General features: G+C 39.6%; 1 protein-coding gene and 1 non-coding gene across 3 annotated transcripts in view; both read right to left on the reverse strand.

The window, feature by feature from the left end:
• TPRG1 (tumor protein p63 regulated 1) overlaps positions 1–16,526 on the reverse strand; it is a 201,750-nt gene that overhangs the window by 133,608 nt on the left and 51,616 nt on the right. The window lies entirely within an intron of this gene.
• On the reverse strand, positions 2,618–2,689 carry TRNAS-GGA (transfer RNA serine (anticodon GGA)). The gene has a single exon. It is a non-coding gene; the product is annotated as a tRNA-Ser (tRNA).

A 16,526-nucleotide genomic window follows, 5' to 3' on the forward strand; every position in this document is an offset into this window, starting at 1 on the left:
TGGTTTGTTAATAAGAGCTGCTTCCCACATGCACGTGAGGTGGTGCTAGGCTGGGGAGGAAGTCCACACTTGAGTTCCTGTGGCTTGGGTTGCATTCAAACATATCAACTGTGTTTTACTGATGGTGACATTTCTATCCACAAGAAGGGGTTAACATTCTCAAGGCACAGCCCCAAAATAAAAATCTGCTTTTAATTCTGACATTTCGTAAAGGTAATTTATGTGAATTTATGTGTGCAGCCTTTCCTGAGTCTCTGTGAACAGCCAAGGGATGTGCAGTGGATACACTGCAACTTCAAAACTCTCCAACAAACCCTCTCCTGTGCCAGTTGAGATAAGAAAACTGTCAGAATTCTTCACAATTTCACAGTTTGTACATTAGTGATAACATGCCAGTGGGGCTGCTCTGTGTCCTGGGGGAAAGTGGACTTGATGGAGAGTCTCTTGCCTCCCAGCTCCTCCTCTGCCAGGCAGGGCTTTCTGGTCTGTTACCGGAGCTTTCACTCAGTGGAGTGGGGAGGGGAGAATACAGGACCAGGATAAAGAAACATGGGTCCCCTCTCCCTCACTGGTTAGTGATAGTGAAAGTCACTCAGTTGCATCCGACTCTTCGCAAGCCCATGGACTACACAGTCCATGGAATTCTCCAGCCAGAATACTGTAGTGGGTAGCCTATCCCTTCTCCAGGGGATCTTCCCAACCCAGAGATCGAATCCAGGTCTCCGGCATTGCAGGTGGATTCTTTACCAGCTGAGCCACAAGGCCCTGGGCAATTTCTTCCCCTTCTCTGCATGGCAGTTTCTTCATCTACAAAATGGGGAGCCAGACTTTATGGTTGGCAAATGTGTACTCTTGAAAATGACTAACTGATTTCAATCAAAACAAATTTCATTTATCTGTTTCTGGACTTCTTCTGAAGCTTTCATTTCAGGGGAAAATATATTGAAGTCTGAAAGTTGTTGAACTAAATTATTCCTTCCAGTGCATTCACTCTACAAGATTTAATTTTTCTCCAGTGCCCAGAAGATTCCAGATCTAAGCCTACAAATGTTCTATATGGTTTCCCCTCCCCCCTCTTTAGCTGAGCACATAAGTTCCCTGTGATTCAACTGTGAGTTCAAAGAAGGAGGATTGGGAAGGCAGTCATGAATTTGGGCACCCATTGTGGAGAATCTGGGGTGTTTGGCCTCTGACTTCCTCTAATGCAAGCGGGTATGCACAGTGACAGGAGATACTAGTGATACCCACAGTGGAACATTGGACACTCAACCTGTGCCAGGGCCAGAGATAGCCTCAAAACTTATTCTTGCATTTTATTTTATTTTATTTTTATTCTTGCATTTTAGAAGGAACAAATTTTAGAGGTTTTCAGAGCTTCTCACCCAAAATATTAATTTTTAAAGATATTTCCTCGAAAATAATATATGGAAAAATTGATTAGGATAAGGATACTGATTAGAGAACTTGGAAACATTAGATTCCTTGAAATTAACTTTGCTCACTTCCATCAACACTCCACCATTCACCCAGTCCAGGTTACAATGATGCTGGCATTCTTAACTTCTGCAGTGTTTGTCATGCTGCTCTGTAATCACCGTTTACTCTCCTGTCTTCACTCCTGGGCTTGAACAAGTCCGGAGCAGAGACTGTGCTACCCTCCTCTTTGGAGACAGCACTTGGCATGGGATGAACGAGTTCTCAGATGGAGGAATGGATGCCCTGCTTGTTTCTCTATCAGGTCTGAGATCTGAGGGCAAGTCTTATGTCTGATCCATTGTTATTGGTACATTGCCTCATACATCATCCATGAAAGTGAAAGTGAAGTCACTCAGTCGTGTCTGACTCTTTGTGACCCCATGTACTGTAGGCCACCACGCTCTTCCATCCATGGGATTCTCCAGGCAAAAACACTGGAGTGGGTTGCCTTTTCCTTCTCCAGGGGATCTTCCAGACCCAGGGATTGAACCCAGGTCTTCTGCATTGCAGCCAGACGCTTTACCATCTGAGCCACAAGGGAAGCCTCGTCATCCATGAGTGCTCAGTAAATGCTTATGGACTGAGTAATGAAGTTCTTTGTGAGGCCTGAATGGAAACGGCTCTGTACACATCCACTTACAATCAGACACACATCGAAATACATTCCACAGCTCAGAACCTAGTGGAGGTGATGGAAAGAGAAGTGGAAAACTGCAGACATGATAGAGCCAGAATAGGAGAATGTGTGCAAACACAATGGAAACAGAAAATGGAAGTAACAGGGGTGAACGGAGAAAGAGGCTGGAGAGGGTGGAAAGTTAGAGCTATGGAGAAAGGTGCCTCCGGGCTATCTGCATCTTAGAAGGTGGGTAAGGACATTCCTGGCAAAGGTACAAAGGTATGAGATGTGAAAAGGAGGATGTGTTTGAAGGACAGAGGGTTATATGGTGTGTGAAACTCAGATGTCAACTGCCTGCCTACAGCCCTTACCCTGGAAGAGCTGGCTGAAGTGAAGTGAAGTCGCTCAGTCGTATCCGACTCTTTGCAACCCCATGGACTGTAGCCTACCAGGCTCCTCCCTCCATGGGATTCTTCAGGCAAGAGTACTGGAGTGGGTTGCCATTTCCTTCTCCAGGGGATCTTCCCAACCCAGGGATCGAACCCGGGTCTCCCGCGTTCCAGGCAGATGCTTTAACCTCTGAGCCACCAGGGAAGAGCTGGCTAATACTTGGTTAAAACGACGGGGCTCTCTGACAGTGTGGAAGTCTGAAATCCTCCTCACATATCCTCTGTATTCCCTTCTCTCTGCCATCACGCCTCTATCCATGCTAGAATAGGTCCCCCACCGTCACCCCAGATTCAGTCTGGGCTCAATATTGTAAGATTCCACTGGCCTCAAGAACTTCACAAGATTAACAACTTCCTTAAGATTTAGAGCCCTCATGGAGTGGTGAGTCACACTGTGTATAGTCCAACTTTGTCCATTCATCTGTTTCTTCTCTCTTATCGGGATAACAATTTTTGCTTTGTGTGTGTGTTTATATTTGAAATATTTGTGTATTTTGTTACCATATAATCCTGCAATCCCACTTCTTGGCCTATATCCTGAGAAAACTCTAATTCAAAAAAAACGCATGCACCCCAATGTTCATTACAGCACTTTTCACAAGAGCCAAGCCATGGAAGAAGCCTAAATGTCCACTGACAGATGAAAGGATAAAGAAGATGCAATACACATATACACAGTGGGATATTGCGTGCTGTGTGCTTAATCTCTCAGTCTTGTCTGACTCTTTGTGACCCCATGGACTGTTGCCTGCCAGGCTCCTCCAGGGAATAATATTAGAGTGGGTTGCCATGCCCTCCTCCAGGGGATCTTCCTAACCTAAGGATCGAATCCAGGGCTCCTGCATTGCAGGCAGATTCTTTACCATCTGAGCCACCAGGGACTGGATCAGCGACGTTGATACAACCTCACATGTGACATAGGTAACCAATAAGGATATACTATATAGCACAGAGAACTATACTCAATATTTTTTAATAACCTATAAGAGAAAAGAATCTGAAAAAATATATATATACATATATATATATAAATATATATATGTATATATACACACACATACACGTATGTATAACTGAACCATTGTGCTGTACACCTGGAGCTACAATTGTAGCACCAAAAATACTTCAGTTTAAAAACAGAATATGAAAATGTAAAACTTTCAATAAATGTATCATTATCATAAGCAAAAAAAAAAAAAACATGAATGCCTACAATTATGTCATTTATAAATATGCATTTTTCATTGAAACATACTTATCTATTTTATTCACATACCGAGGTCTCTCAGGTTTTCTCCTTCAACATCCCCAAATAAATGGAATTCCCCCACCAAGATGAATTCTGGAGGTAGCTATTACTATAAACCTGTACAAGGATTTGTGATTCCAGGAAACCTGACTGGATTTATATGTCTGAAAAAGTAGAAGAAAGCCAAGCAATAAGCCAGCATCAAGGACAGTGGCTTATCTCAGGTAGAAGCAGAAGTGTCTGATTTGCCTTCGGCATGACCGTGAGGAGCCTGGGGCAGAGAGGGGACAGAAAAGTGGTGGCCTTGTCCTCCTGAGGAGGAGAATGGGTGCATGAATGCTAGGCCACTTCAGTTGTGTCCAACTCCTGAGACTCCATGGACTGTAGCCTGCCAGACTCTTCCGTCCATGGATTCTCCAGGCAAGAAAACAGAGTGGGTTGCCATGCCTTCTCTTCCAGGAGATCCTCCCAAACCAGGGACTGAACCCAGGTCTCATGTCTCCAGTATTGGCAGGCAGGTTCTTTACCACTAGTGCCACCTGGGAAGCTGAGGAGGAGAATAATAAAGTCTAAATCACCAGCCTCCCCACTCCCTCAAAAGAAAGAAAAAAGAAGCGCTTCAGGAATTAACCAGGTTAAAAATGTACTTTGGGGGTCCTAAAGCACTCAAATAGTTTTTTTTTTTTTTCTCTGTACAAGTGAAAAAGAAAGGACCAAGTGAGAAGAATCAACCAAGGCCGAATCATTCAGCCTGCAGCAGCTCTACTTTTTTTCTCTCCAAAGTAATAAGATCCCAGATTTTGAATCTGCTGATTGAGAATGCTTAGAATTCTGGTGACAATGCTTAGAAATTAGAGCTAGCCTCTTTCTCAGTTACTGGGACATCTCAGGGGAGTGTGTGGGTTATGTCTACCAAGGATTACTACCTATCCAGCACTAATCCTGGTCCAGGGAGGGCCACTAGCCTGCATTCCTCAACCAGGTATTCCTGGATGGAGCTCTGTTTAAGGAAGTCACCCCAAAGCCTGGGTTTCCTGCTAAGCCAACTGTGACTGCTGCTCACGAACAGATTTCATGAAATTCAAGTAGAGACATTTAACTAAGTGCTGACAACAGTCTCCCCCAGCCTCCCTACTACCCAGCCTTTGTTATTTTAACAGCATTTTTATTATAAACATTTCTATTGAAGTAGGACATGCACTCAAAAACTCATAAGTGTGCAGGTCAATGAAGTATCTCCAAAATAAACACACCCATAGAACCATCACATAGGTCAAGAAATACCATATTACCGGCACCCTGGTGGGTGATGGAATCTGAGATCACTGCCAGACAGTTTAAATATCATCTAACTCAACACCCTCATTCTACAAATAAGGAAACAGACGCTCCCATGGGAGTAGGTAAGTGATTCCTCTACATGTTTGTAGGAGTTCAGATTATGAGGGTCGTGCCTACCATGCTCAGGAGTCAGATTTTATTTAGAGGGCAATGGGGTAAGTGGCCAGTGACATGATCCGATTTGTATTTTAGGAAGATGAGTCTTCCCTTTGTGAGCTGCATACACTTGAGAGAGCAATACTGAAGAGAAATCAGTTAGTGGACCTTTATTATGATCCCCAAGAGATGAATTAAGGCTGTGGCAAGGAATAGAACAAAGTAGAAAATTCAGTACCTACTAGGGAATTAAAAACTGTAGGACTAGGTGCCTGATTGGTCAGTATCAAGCAACAAGAGGTAATCAGGCAGCTCTCTGACCTGGGAAAATGTAGAGCTGTGATTTCCTTCACTGAGGTTGGAATAAAAAGGAGAATCATATTTACCATAGAGGTAAAAAGATAATAAGTTCATCTTCAGACAAGAAGAATTAGAAGTACCTGATGGCTAACAAAGAGGACAGATTAGTAGACAGTTGTGTAGATAGACCTGGGACTTGGAAGAGAGATATGACTAGGCATAGATACGGGAGTCATAGATTTACAATGTATGATTAAACAATGAAAGCAAAAGGAGATTGCTTATTGAGAGCATCCAGAGTGATTTCTGGCAAACATCACCATGTTAATCAATATAACAGAACTTATCATACCTTAGAACAGTACCTGTTAACTTGCCTTAACTTTCAGTTTCCTCACTAGCATGAAAAATCCCTGATGATAACGACAGGGTGTTTTGGGGTTTTTTTTTCCCTCCACTACAGTTACCGTAGCACTGAGTAGAGCACATGGAAAGCATTGATTATGTACCAACTGAACAAATGGATCCATAATAAATATCCATACTCTATGGAGTATGCATGGCAGAAAATGGAAAGGAGATTCATCCTAGAGAGTCTCTCCTCAGATGTGACGGCACCAGACCTAACAAGGGATGATTTGAAACCCTTTCTTCTAAATCAAGCTCCAAACTCACCAGTTCCTTAAAGCAACTTAGAAATGCAATTTGTCCTATGCTGTCCAGGCACCATGATCTTTTTTTTATCAACCAGTTCTTTAATCATTGCTTGTAACTGGTCTCCATGAGCAGATCGTGAGCTCCATGAGTGAAGGAAATACGCCCATCTCTGTCCCCTTGGATGCCCACAGAACACTGGACCTGTGTTTGGTACAGTGATCTCAGGCACAGAGGGTGTCACAGAAGATGTTGGCACCATGAGAAACACAGAACACGGAGAAACTCACTTCACCTGAAAATACCCCATGGGTAAGTGACAAATATGAAACCTTCTCCTAAGAGCTGGATGGAGGGAATAGAGGAGAGCCTATTTGAAAACCAAAGGGCAACATTCTTCCAGGAGCAGACATTTGAAAGGGGTAGAAAAAGAACCAGAAAGGAGAGCCTCTAGTGTCACAAAAACAAGACTGCTACCTTCTCATCTTGTGGGTCACCATGACTGAAGAACAATTTGCATTTTCAAAATGAAGTATACATTGAGTTCCTAAAACATTGAATGTTAAACAAGACACCTCATTAAACAATAGTAAGGGATGTAAGAAAGTGTTAGAGAAAAACTCTAAGGCGACTTTGACCTGTTTTCAGTCCTCCTAGGTGAGAGTGTAAACACCTGAAATTCAGTCTGTTCTACAAGGTGCAAAAAGATCTACATAGGTCCAGAGAGTTCCACCAGGGAGAGAGAAAAGATAAGAAAACTAGAACAAAGGAGTAGCTCTCAAGAAAATAATGAGGGCCAGGGAACAAGTACGGAGCAATGAAAGCAGTTCTGTCTCAAGAGTGACTTTCAGATTCACTATAAATGATTTAAGTGGACAGCTCAGAATCTAAGAATAAAAACTGTTCATTCTTTAGCATTATAGTATATATAGTGTGTATATATATACACATATATACTCTCTATACTCTCTATGGGCTTTCCCAATGGTTCAGCAGTAAAGAATCCATCTGCAATGCAGGAGACACAGGTTCAGTCCCTGGGTTGGGAAGATCCCCTGGAGAAGGAAACCCCCTGGAGCAACCCACTCAAGTATTCTTACCTGAGAAATCCCATGGACAGAGGAGCCTGGCAGGTTACAGTCCATGGGGTCATGACTAAGCACACATGCATACTCTCTATATACGCACTGTATACATAATACATATATACTCACTATAGCATATTGTATATATAGGTTTTATTCTATTCTATTTTATTCTATTATCTTGCTGAAGGTAATTAGATACTAGATGCAGATGAAGAACAGTAACATCCATCCAAAAAAGCCCTTTTCTTTTTTCTGTATTTCAGCAAGAAAAAAAAAGCAAAAAATATGTGCCTAAAAAAATAGAATTATATTCACATATAAGTGCATTATATTAGAAAGTGAGGATAAATGTATATTTATGTGTGACCTGCTACTATTACTATTAAAGCAATAAGCCAAAATAAGTAGTAAATGCACTGAGAACATGAAAATGCTACCTTGATAATCAGATTTCCTTGGTCCTGTGAATGTGTATCTCCAGGCTGGCTTACTGGTTAGAGATAATGTTTGGTTTTGACCAGCCTTTCTGTAAATGCATGGCTTTACTCAGAGTGATCAAGAGAGGAATAGAGTATGGACCAGGGAAACCACGATTAAGTGTGGTCAGTAACGTCATCTTCATATACAAGTGTACACATATGTAGTAATACTTTATTACAACCTCTTTATCTGTGAAAATGTGCACGAGGAGACCTGTCCGACTTACTATCTGAGATTTTTTTGTAAAGATCAAATTTTTTAAAAAGTTGTGAAAGTGTTTTGTAAATGATGGAGTGTCTTGATCTTCAATCTTCTGAAGAGCCATTAGTATATTAGCATAGAAAGAGGCAAGAAAATAATACTTAAGCAGTGTGGTTGGCAGTCTCTGAAAGATGCCAAAGGGAAAGTAACATTGTCCAAAGGTTTTAGGGAAGGTTAAGTCTGTATTGACAAAGTTGAAACCATTGGCAAGATGTGGGGTGATGGTGAGGAGAGGCCATGTATTTAGATGAGGGATGTTCCAAGCTATCCCAAAAGGCCATGTTCCAACTCAACCCTGGGGGCCAGATGGAAACCAAAGCCCACAGGGCCAGAATTTGATGTTATCCAAGTTACTTGTACACATACTTCCTTATGTCAGTTCCTGCTCTAGAGTATTCCTTCAGACTGTAAAAGCGGTGAAAAAACATCTGTGGCTAATATATGTCCTATTTGTAATGGAAAAATTCAACTCAATGGATAAATTTGACCACTTCTTTGAACTTCTTTGTTGAGATAAGTGTTGCCAAAATAGATTAGTTCAGAGTATTACTATTAGGCAGTATCTCTGCATCTAAGAACTTCAGCCATGACACTGCATGGTATTTAAAGAGATCACTGAAAAGTCTGACACATCACCAAAATATATTCCCTGTTATCTGTGAGGGAAGTTCCGTTTTTCTTTCTTTATGAGCTGGGACCAATCTATAATATGCAATACATTCTGAGTTTATGTTATTCATTACTTCTCCTCTTGCATCTCACCGAAAATATTAACAGGTAATGCCAGATTCCAAACACCATTAATGTCTGACTGTAAAACTCAGTGATTCTCCTACCAATGCCCAGCCAGTGGATAAACTTGCTAGAAAATACTATAGAGAGGGCTTTCCTGTTGAGAGTGACTGAGAGTAGAATCTCAAATCTAGGAGTGACCTTATGTAGCGCAACATCACATCCAAGAAGCTTCTCTAAGCTGGTTGCTTTGATTCTCGAATAATGTTACTTATCTATAGACTTAGGTCTCATGACCAAGGAAGTGGAATTAGTCAGTACATCATTAGAAACTGCACTGGTATACTTTAACATATGAAATAAAGAGATCATTTAAAATAAGTGATATAGCTAGCTATCTTTTTAACTCATCATCTTCCTGTAGAGACTCTAAGTACATTCTTTATGCTAATGCCCTTTTTAAAATAGTGAAACTATTTTATTTATAATTTATTTTTAATCACTAAACTACCTAATTGTAGTTTAGATAAAATATTTTGTAACTGTTATAATTAACACTGTACAAATACAATAGAAGATACGCAGTACATTTTTTAAAGTTATAAAATAGGACATAGCATGACTTTAGTTTTTATCAAAATAAAATATGGTTATATATAACTAACACAAATGTATTCAAGAATATCCACACAAAAATGTTAGCAAAAGTTTTCTCTGGGTAATTTGGATTATATAGGTGTTTTTTATTTCTTTTTTACTTAATTATATTTTCTAATTTTCTACAATGAAAATGTTATAAAAAGATGAATAAGAAAAAAAATTGATACTAGTCAGAAAATTTGAAAACACAAAGATTTTTTTGTACTCACATTTTCATCACAAATTACCTGTTCTCCAGTATAAGGAAAAACTAAATTGTTTCATAGAGTAAATACATCAAAATTCAGCCCTTAGAAATTTTCCAAAAATTAAAGTCAAAAGACTAAAATTCATACCCAAATATTTCCCTGTACATGGATAGTTGCATTTTGGGGCAATGACTTTCACCTGCCTACTAATATGCCAAAGCCACATTCAGGAAATAAAATCAAAGAAGAGAGATGGAGAAAGATAATGTATCTTGGGCAAGTTTTATCACAAGAAGTTATGAAACTGCTATGCGGGCCGAAAAGTTAAAAACTCTTTATGTAAATTATGTAATGAAACAAGGGAGGAGAAATATTTGTCTTAGAGAGATAAGTCCAATGCACCTCCAGTGAACAGATCTTCTGAAAACAAAGCCCTTAGTTACAGAGGGACTGGACAGAATAATTTGGCAGAAGTTCTAGTTTTCCCAGCAAAGGGTCATAGCAACTGACATGGAGTTGGAGAAAAAAGGGATGGCAGTGACCCTGTTTCAAAGAGTGACCTGGGAGGGCGGTCATTGAGAGGCTGTGGAGGGGAGCCATTCCACAGCACCCTAACCTTGACCTAGGCCAGCTTCAAAAACTGGTCTGAAACAAACTAGAGTAAAACAATTTTCCCTTTTCCTCCTGTGTTATGCCAAAAGAATTATAATCATAAAGTAGCCCATCTTTCTTTGAAAAAATGTCAAGAGCAAATGCCCGGCCAAGGGAGTCCATATCCCAAAATAGAGCCCTGCTGCTGCTGCTAAGGCGCTTCCGTCTTGTCCGACTCTGTGCAACCCCATAGACAGCAGCCCACCAGGCTCCACCCTTCCTGGGATTCTCCAGGCAAGAACACTGGAGTGGGTTGCCATTTCCTTCTCCAATGCATGAAAAGTAAAAAGTGAAAGTGAAGTCGCTCAGTCGTGTCCGACTCTATGAGACTCCATAGACAGCAGCCTACCAGGCTCCTCTGTACATGGGATTTTCCAGGCAAGAGTACTGGAGTAGGGTGCCATTGCCTTCTCCAAATAGAGCCCTAACTTCCTTTTAAGCCTGCTAATCCTTCCATGACTCCTCTGACATGGGTGCTTCTTGAAATACATTCTCTCTCTTAATAGAGATGACACTACTTATGTTGACCAGATGTTTTTTGTTTTTTTCTTTCTTTTTCTTTCATGCCTTTTCCTCAATTTTTGCAAAATTTTGATTATTGTTTGTTTTCCATTAAGCTTCAATTCTGTTTGGGAGTTCAGCCAATCAGTAGGAGCAGCTAAAGCCACACAATTTAATTTCTTCCATTGGAACCTCAAAGGTGTCTTCACTTTTGATTTAAACAACTTTGTGGGTGATGTGTCAAGATCACTCACCTACAACTCAAAGACATAATAATGTTTGGAGAATTAATTAAGTCAGCCTTTCCACAAGATAATAGATAAGGAAGAGGAAAGACATAAATTGATTCATTTCATGTAATCAATTCCTGTATTAGGAAGTAGGCTGGCACAGTAAAGAAAGCTTTGGAATCAGACAGATCTGGGCTTCAATCCAGACTCCACAACTTACCAGCTGCCTAAGGTTGGATACCAATTTAAAAATCTTGAGCTTCAGTTTTCTCAAACGTGAAATGGATCCAATATTTAACTTGTAGGATGATATAAAAATTAGAAGAGCTAATGGATCTAAAGATTTGGCAAAGTACATAAAATATAGTAGGTTTTAAAACACAGTTTTAAATGTTTGAGGAAAAGGAAGGCTAGAAGGAGTCTAACAACTGAATCTATGATAGAGCAACTTGAAAAATTGGAAGAAAACTACATGATAATCATGATGGTGGAAAATGCCTTAATGTAATAGGAGTTAGGAACCTGGATTTAGATGCAAGTCACATCTCTCTGGGCATCGTTTTTTCACCTATACTAAGAGAGTACTGAAGCACTTGGCTCCCATGTTCCTCCAGCTGTGCTAGTCTAGAACTCCACATGGATCTTATGGGAAGCCTCCATTCTAAGTCAAGGTGGAGAGCTAGGAGGTTATCTACAGAGCATCTACAAATATAAAAAATAATTAGGCTAGAATATATTTAATTTTATCACATTTATCCCACTGGAAATCAAAACTTTCTAATCCTTTGTTGCATGTTTAAAGAAAAGTGCATCTTTAAGAGCATCCTAGATAAGAAATCAATAACAACAAGACCAAGTTATTAGCTTATTTTTGCTTTTTGTACTTAACAGGCAAGGAACACTGAATGATAGGAACCTCTTGCTTGGTTTCATTAGCCATTTCCTCTTAAGCAATGAGGCTGGCACTTCAGAGAGGACTGACCTTCCTAGGTTGGGGCATCATCCAGCTACAACTGGTCCACCCAGAGTAAAAATTTCCCTCCCACCCAACCAATCACCACACTGTGAGCAATATTCTCGTCTCTGAAATAACCCAGTCACAGCTTCCTAGATCCTTGCATATCATGAAGCCTTCCACTAGAGTTTATCTCATCTAGAACAAGGGATTTTATCTTTGTCAATTAACTACATGACCACACTTCAAAAAGAATAAAACTAGATCTTCTTGCATGGAGTTTTGAACCTAGAATAGATTATGATTTAAGTATCAATCCTAAATTAGAGATATTTATTCTATCACATTATATGCACACACTCAGAGTGGAATATTATGCAACTCTTACAGATCACATGTTAAGATATTAAATGACAGATAAAAATTCATAGAATAACTCTAAGTGAAAAGTAGGGTTCTAAGTTGCACATACCCTATGGTTTTATTTTTAAAACCAAAATTTTATATAAATAGGCAAAGAAAAATATTAGAAATTAACATATTTAAGTGTTAAAGGCCGTTTATCTTTAGGAGGGAGTAGTTATAAAAGACATCATAGAGTAAGGATTCTCCAGGCAAGAATATTGGAGTAAGTTGCCATGTCCTCCTCCAGGGAATCTTCCCAATCCAGGGACTGAACCCGTGATTCTTATGTCTCCTGCAATGACAGGTGGGTTCTTTACCACTAATGCCACCTGGGAAGCCCTAGACAAATATTAATTGACATGAAAAGATATATTATTATAAAGCAGAAATGTAGCTTATAAAATGATATTAAAAATCACCCACACATGCATTGGAAGCACAAGTACCAAATGTTATAAATGATTAGCTCTGCATGACTAGCTTATGGATGATTTTTACTTTCTTTTTTATATCTTTCTAAATTTTCCAAAATTTTTGGCACTGAGCATACATTATACTTACGATTGAGGGAGAAAACTTTTTCAAGGAAATCTACCAAGTGAATATAAATCAAACACATAGGGTTATGGGTACAAAAGAAATTGATTGAAATAGAATAAAAAAGCAAAGACCCCAAAAAGCGGTGGGTAAAGAAGCAATCATACAAGAAATCTCATTCAAAGGTAATGTGACGGAAGAAGCTTTGGAAGGGCTCCATCCTAGTCAGAGATTACTATTCCTGTGGGCTATGGAAACATAGCTACTTTTAAAGTCTATCTAATAATAGTTCAGCCCTACCTCCTTAAAGAAGTTTTCCCTAGCTACCAAAACTCATTTGCAACACAAGGACCTTCTCAGCAAGATGAAGCACCTCAACATGATGAAGATGAAACGTGCACTGCTAAGGTGAGTGCCCTTTCCCCCCGGGGCACTACAAACTCCTCTAGCTAAGAAACCATCCTCTGGCTGCTTTATATCTCACCTTTCTGCCAACATTGAGTGTTATGAACAAAACAGATGCTTAGCAAATATTTAAGATATACACTAGATAGGGTATGGCAAAAGGACAACAGAGGAGCATGGGAGACCTGAAGGTAACCAACTGAGTGCTACCAACCATTGGATATATGGCCTTAAAATAGTATGAGAGATTCTGGTGACTTGACAATGAAGAAACAATGATAACACAGGCAAAGAACTACTGAATTGATAAATGTTCATTTATCTGCGGGGGTGATGTTAATGATTCTTTGGACCCATTTAACTTTTCTTACTGCGTTACAGGCCATACATAAAAAGCCAAAGAAAGAAAAGAAATCTTTCCTTAAACCTACCATGCAGAGAAAATGAAAGTGAATCGTTTTGATATATATCCTTTAGGACATTTTCCTGTAGATAATGTCATTTTTTTACTTTCAAAACTGAGTTATGCTGTAAATATCATTTCAAAAGCTGTCCTTTTCACTTTATGCATCAACAATAATGCTGACAGTGACGATGGTAGCAGCGTTTATGAAGCACTGACTGTGTACTGAAACTGGGTTTCAACAGCATTGACTCATTTCACACTCCCCAAAGCCCTGTGGTCCAGGTCTTACAATGATCTTCACTTTACAGAGCAGCACACTGAAACTTAGGCTTCCTAGATGGCACTAGTGGTAAAGAACTCAACTGCTAGTGTAGGAGATGAAAGAGACGTGTATTCAGTCCCTGGGTTGGGAAGATCCCCTGGAGAAGGGCATGGCAACTTACTCCAGTATTCTTGCCTGGGAAATCCCATGGACAGAGGAGCCTGGTGGGCTGCAGTCCATAGGGTCCCAAGGAGTCAGGCTGAAGTGACTTAGCATGCACGCATGCACACTGAAATTCAGAAAGGTTGAGAAATTTGCTCAAAATTGCACAGTCAGTGATAAGACCTTTAAGTTGGTCAAATATCTCTCTGACCTCAAGCCCCTATTTTCCACCACTGTGCTATACTACTTAGTTCATGAACAATTTTCTACAACAGCACATTATGCTTGTATGCTATGCTATGCTAAGTCACTTCAGTCGTGTCCGACTCTGTGCGACCGCAGAGACGGCAGCCCTCCAGGCTCCCCTGTCCCTGGGATTCTCCAGGCAAGAACACTGGAGTGGGTTGCCATTTCCTTCTCCAGTGCATGAAAGTGAAAAGTGAAAGTGAAGTCGCTCAGTCGTGTCTGACTCCTAGCGACCCCATGGACTTCAGCCTACCAGGCTCCTCCGTCCATGGGATTTTCCAGGCAAGAGTACTGGAATTGGGTGCCATTGCCTTCTCCTATGCTTGTATAGGATTCCATTATACGATCATCCATATTTATTTAACTCATCCCTTACTAATCACTAATTGCTTCACTGTTGTAGTGACTATGCAATGAAGATCCTTATAGGTACAATTTTTCATAATCCTTAATTTTTTCCTCTGTTTAAATTCCTAGAAATGAGAACGCTGGGTCAGAGAATTTGTAGATTTAAGGTTCTTGATATACGTGGCTAAATTACCCCTCCCAGAAATGTTGTAGCTATTTAAGTCTTAGCAGGCCATGAAGCCTATTTACATGTGGAATCTCTTAAAAAAAAAAAATTCATAGGTACACAGAACAAATTGGTGACCACATGGCTACATGTGGAGGGTGAGGGGTGGGCTAGATGGATAAAAGGAGTCAAAAAGTACAAAAGATATAGACTTCCAGTTCCAAAATGAATAAGTCTTGAGGATGTAATGTATAGTATGATGACTATGGTTAATAATACTATATCGCATATTTGAAAGTTTTTGAGAGATCTTAAAAGTTTTCATCACAAGAAAAAAATTCATAAGTATGTGGGTGAAGAATAGCAACCAGACTTATAGTGGTGATCAATTCCCAATTTTTACAAGTATTAAATCAATATATTATGTATCTGAAACCAACATAATATTAGATGCCAATTTTACCTCACTTTTTCAAAAATTACAAAGTTTTTTAAAAAGGATATTAAGTCCATTTTTCTGCAGATCAGGAGAGGACTTACAATTTAAAATTTTCTACTTGGCAATAAATAGTTTTTATAGTTCAATATTTGTTTTAATTTGCAATATTTTTTTTTTAGTTGTGAGACTGACAGCTTGGGGGGTGTGTAGTCTAGACATTTTTATTAGTTTCATCTTCTTTGTCTTATTGATTGTCAAGAATTCTTCATTTGTTAAACATATTAACAATCAAAGGAATGTCTATGGCATCAACAGCTGTTAATGATTGTACTTGTACTCCTGAGGCTTATAGGCATGAGTAATGATGGTGTTAAATTTTCAACATGGACATATCCATTATACAGGTTTATGTATTCCTAACTACAGAGCAAAATGAACTGTACCAGCTGGTTTCCAAGTTATAGATCTGAATTGCCTCATTCATGCATTAATTTTGTTTACAGGAAGATCTTAACTTGGATACTCTACTTTTTTCCTTATACAACTTAGATTAACCTTCAGTATGAAACTCAACGTGGCACAAATTGTTTCATTTAATTTATTAATTCAAACCCATTTTGGGGGGAACTTCTCTGTGCCAATAACTGTGCTAAGGGAAAGAGAGAGAGGTGGAAAGTAGAAGAAAACCTACAAATATAATGTCTTTCTGTTTTAAAGAGCAACTATAGATGAAAGAACTAGATCTGCAAATAGATAATTGTAAGACGGCCAGACAAAGCCTAGATAGTAATCTGTAAACAGTGTAGGAAGAGCGTTCTAGGGGCATCACAGTGTCACACTGAGCTGTCCGGATACATGTAATTTTGGACAAAATAAAGCAGACACCAAGGACCCAGTATGACCTATTGCTGAAGGGTAAGTGCTATATTTTACTCCATGAGTTTCCTTTTGGTGCCATCAAGGATGGGACAGAACACCTGCCACCAGCTAGGAGGGTGGCGCTGGGAGAGGGGGAAAATGGTCCCCCTTTACTTTGTGTAAAGTTTTTTATTCTGGGCATTGAGGACAAATTGAAATTATAATAAAAATAATCATAGTTTAGATATGTTGTTGTTCAGTAGCCAAGTCATGTCTGACTCTTCACGACACCATGGACCAGTCCTCTCTGTCCTCCACCATTTCCAAGAGTTTGCCCAAGTTCATGTCCATTGCATTAATGA

This window comes from Bos taurus, chromosome 1 (genome assembly GCF_002263795.3).
Source record: "Bos taurus isolate L1 Dominette 01449 registration number 42190680 breed Hereford chromosome 1, ARS-UCD2.0, whole genome shotgun sequence".
NCBI classification, from domain to species: Eukaryota; Metazoa; Chordata; class Mammalia; order Artiodactyla; family Bovidae; genus Bos; species Bos taurus.